Below are 4,960 nucleotides of genomic sequence, written 5' to 3'. Positions count from 1 at the left end.
TATTTTAATTAATAATTTTATTATATTAAATATTGTGTGCTAAATTTGGAAAATAGGAAAATGTGTGGTAGCTGTCGAAGAAAAACATAAAATGTGCTATTTTTATTAATTGCCTTTATTATTTTTCTCTTTTGAATTTTTTTTTTTAATAAAATGTAAAATTTATTCAAAAAATATATTTTTATAACAAATGCAACATATATAATATTATATGAAAATTATGGTATTTTTTATATCAAATTGATTAATTATGAAGTTCATGAAGTCATTTCTGATGGGTTTTGTCTGTCAAGCATAAAATTACAGTATTGATTGGTTCGTCACGGCTTTATCTTACTAGTAGTTTTGTCAAATATTTTGAATGGACGACGGTTTTATCATTTACTTTTAAATATTAATTTATTTATGTGATCTTGAGCGATAAAGTGCATGCCGAATCGTGTTTTACTGTTTTATCATTTTGTTTGAATGCTTTTAAGTTGCTTTTAATTATATTATATAATAAATAAACTAAATTTTGGGAAATGCTTTTTTAATCTATTCGTTTAAAAATATGTTCCTTTCATCTATACATTTTTAAAATACTCTTTATAAATTTTAAAATATTATAAAGTTTTATATATAAAGTATTTCTATATAGTAACTACTATGTATTCGAAGAATATATCCCAATAGTATTAAGAGAAATATCCTAAAATATCATCAAAAAAAAATTTCTTCCTAAAATACCACACACTCCTTTTTCCATTAATACCATTCATTAATCAATAAAATGACTATTTTCTCCTTGTGTATAAACGTATCAAAAGAGTTCTGATCTCAAATTGATGATGGCGGCGGCGATCTCTTCGTTTACTATAGCTAATGAAGATCGAGATTAGCAACAATGGTCATTCCAAAGCCATTTATGTGTCTGGACCCGACGACACTTTGATCGACAACATCAGTGATGGTTAATCTGGCGATCGGGGTGGAGAAAGAGGTGGAGCCCGATCTGAGGTGGTTATGGCAGTGGTGGAAAAGAGGAGGACGAAGCGGTTATGGTGGATGTGGAGGCAACAATTTAAAATGCAAATTCTTACTGATTTTGATGCTTTCAGGTTGATATAGAGCACAACTTGTGGAAAGAAGAAGAAGAAGGTTCGTTTCACTTATTATCCATTATTCCATCTTTATACGATACAATCAATGTGTGCCTATTGTAAATGTAGGTTTAAGAAGTAAGTTTTTGAGAAATTGATTTAGGTTTCGTCTTATGGGAGATTGATTTGTCTTATTTGGGTAAATGAAGGTTAAGTATATGTATTCAGTGAAGATTTAGGTATCTCCTTGCACTTGTTTCATACAAATCCAGAAATTTAGGTATATGTGATCCATTTCTCGAAAGAGTATGGTGTAATTCAGCTTTGGTTGTGTAATCATTGTCTTATTTTGTGTTTTAAGTATCACTCTTCATGATCTTAGTATTTAATAGTTTCTCTTGTACCTACAGATGTTTGTTTAAATTAAACAAAAATGGAGCAAAGAAAAGCAAAAGGAAAAGGTGAATAACATGGTGTTGTTTGATCAAGACACTTATGACAAGCTTCTCACTAAAGCACCCAAGTTCAAGTTCAATACTCCATCGATTCTCAAATGAGGGTATTTTCCAATATTTAATAGCATTGTCTTATTCTTTATTAGAAACATATGATTGGTGTTGTTTGCTGTAATTTCCACATGATTCGAATAGTTTCTAGTTATGCTCTGCAATATAAAAAAAAATATAAAAAAATAGAAGAGTGTGTCTCTAGGAAGGAAGATAATAAGAGAGCTAATACGTGGTCTGGGAGAATTGTGTGCTTTGTGAAATAATTTCATTTTGATGTTAATTGAATATGTATGCTAGTTTCTCTACAGTTTCTGGAAAGATTGGATGGTATTTATGATTGTGAAAGCTTGAATCTGTGAGTTTCTAATAGGATTTTGTGTAATTCAGGATGACATTCATTAAAAAAATAAGGAAAAAATGGGAATACACGCCCGCTCGTCTCTCGAGCACACGGTCTCATCCTATTAAGTTGTGAAAGTAACCATTAGGCCAAAGCCTATTATTCAAGTATTATTTAGCAATTGTTAAATATATAGTTATTAGACGTGCATTTTGTGATTTCTGGAAAGATTGGATGGTATTTAGGAAGCGTTTTCTGTAATTTAGGATGACATTCATTAAAAAAAAATAGGCGCATTTTGTGATTTCTGGAAAGATTTGATGGTATTTAGGAAGCGTTTTCTGTAATTTAGGATGACATTCATTAAAAAAAAATACGCGCATTTTGTGATTTCTGGAAAGATTGGATGGTATTTACGAAGCGTTTTCTGTAATTTAGGATGACATTCATTAAAAAATATATAAGGAAAAAATGGGAATACACGCCCTCCCGACTCTCGAACACACGGTCTCATCCTATTAAGATTGTGAAAGTAACCATTAGGCCAAAGCCTATTATTCAAGTATTGTTTAGCAATTGTTAAATATATAGCTATTAGACGCGTATTTTGTGTTTTCTGGAAAGATTGGATGGTATTTAGGAAGAGTTTTATGTAATTCAGGATGATGTGAGTTCAAACCCTTGTGGGTGTGTATTTCCATTTTTTTTGTTTTTCAAAGAATTCTAAGAACAATTTTATGAATGCCATCCAGAGCTATCAATGAATTTTTCATGAATATCAAGGTATGCTTCCTCAATTTATAGAGAATTAGCATTTAATTCAATTAACATCAAATACAAATTATTTTACAAAACACGCCATCCAAACTATCTTTAACATCAATTTCTAATGTGAAAACAAAAACCATCTCTAGAGAACGAACCAACCCCTAAATATCTCAATTAACTCAGTGTTTAGGAAGGTTTTCCTAAATTTCAAGTGAACCTTCCTAAATATTATATTGTCCTTCCTAAACTTTATAAAAGCCTTCCTAAATTCAAAAAAAAAGGTCTTTCAAAAATTTCTTGGAATCCTCCTAACTGATAATTAGCATGCCTATCTCATGGTATAATGAGTAACAAGTTTTGTAGTAAATATATATTTGTCACAAAATCGTAATAAGAAAAACAAAGACCAATACAATGTGGTTTATTAATAGAATAGCGAGTTCGAATTGCTTGGATAACAACAAAAACCAATGCTTCAAAACTAAAGATCAGTTTTCAGTATGATCCCTGACATGTGTGATTTGTTATCTCTCTTTGTGTAACCTTGCCTTGTCCTTCTGTAAAAAAATAATGAAATCAGAAAATATGTTTAGGAAGGTCTTCCTAAGCTTTACGAATCCCTTCCTGAATTTTAGCTACAGTACGTTGAAAGAGAAAATACCACATTAAAACCTCATCCATCTACATAAACCAATACAGACGCACCATGTAATACCCTTCAAAGCTACTTATGTGTTGCACACCACAACATAAAAAATAGATTCTTTGAACCAAATAGAAAAAATTAACTCTCCCATGTATGTCATTTCTTTTTTCAACAGATTCACATTTTAGAAATGTGATGAAAGTAGCATACTTTGCCATTATGTTGATTGATTAGGTACCTCTGATCCCAAATCAATCACAAAGAATCTAATGTGTTGCAATGAATTCAATATTAGACTCTCCATTTGACTAATTCAAACATTAGGTGTAAAAGGAACCTAACTAGTAACAAACATAAGATATTTACGAGTGAGCACATGAGACTTAAACAATGCAATTGTTGCTCGAGTTTAAGTATCTCCACTAATCTAAAATCCCTCTTTGATTATAGGGATCTACAATAATTGTGTCATCCTTAACATATCAAAACCAAGATAAGTCTACAGAGTATTGAGCCATAAATCAAGGAATTAGATTCAAAATTTCAAGACTTAAGAGATAGGGATCTTAGAAATTAAGATTAATGACATTGAGAAAAAAATTTACCTCTTGAATAGCTTTGATACTTCCATCCAATGTCCCGAGATTTTTTTTCATTTGGAAACACAACTCCAAGTTGAGTCCCAGCAAGCTCAACACAAGCTTGAATCTGAGATCACCGAACCGATTTCAAATATGACGAAGGATAACCAGCATATATAGTGTCGTTTTCTATGCTCATTAGGAGGCTTGAGCCATCTGAGAGTACAACATCTGAAGCGGATACAAAGATCTCACAATGTGCAAATTTAACGAAGACACATCATGATTTGAGATCGTCACTGTTGAGATATGTTATCACAGATTAAAACGCAAAACGACAAAGCAAGGCGAGGTGAGGAGAGTGCACGGCGAGGTGAGGCGAGGAGAGTGCACGAAGAGATGAGGCGAGGAGGAGTGAAACAGTGAGGCCAAGAGATGAAGCAAATAGGCGAGTGTTTGATGTGAGGGTAATTTTGTCAAATTGTTTAATGACAAATGTTAGAACTGGAAATTGTTGGGACTTGTGGTATTTTTGACCCAAAAACTTAAAATCATAGTATATATGACAATTGCCCATTAATTAAAATTTTAAAAAGTTTTAAAAGTTATTTTAAAGGCTATGAAGTCAATTTATATTGGCATAATTTGATTTCAATAACCCGACACAGAAAAAAATAATCAATTTATTTAATGATTGGATTTGAAACTATGTAACCGAGCCAATTAAAACCGATATCTGAACCAAACTTAACCGAATTTTCATTCGTCTCAATTCGGCAGAATCTAAGCCAAACAAAGAAAACCAAAAACCTAGAGAACTTAACCGTTCATCCAGAATAAATCGAATGCCCATGGCCCCATGACTAGTTTGTTTCTCAAAGATACTTTGATATCTATATTGTGACTTGTGAGTGTTTAAATTATTTCTTGAGAGTAAGTAATATACTAATATCCCTTAGAAAAACTTTCCACGTTTTACAGTATATGAAGTCTATATAAAAACTAAAAAAAAAAAAAAAAAAAAAAAAAAAAAA

Source organism: Camelina sativa, chromosome 7, assembly GCF_000633955.1.
Source record: "Camelina sativa cultivar DH55 chromosome 7, Cs, whole genome shotgun sequence".
NCBI classification, from domain to species: Eukaryota; Viridiplantae; Streptophyta; class Magnoliopsida; order Brassicales; family Brassicaceae; genus Camelina; species Camelina sativa.
The sequence above is the reverse complement of the archived record's forward strand: the minus strand, read 5'-3'. Positions refer to the sequence as shown.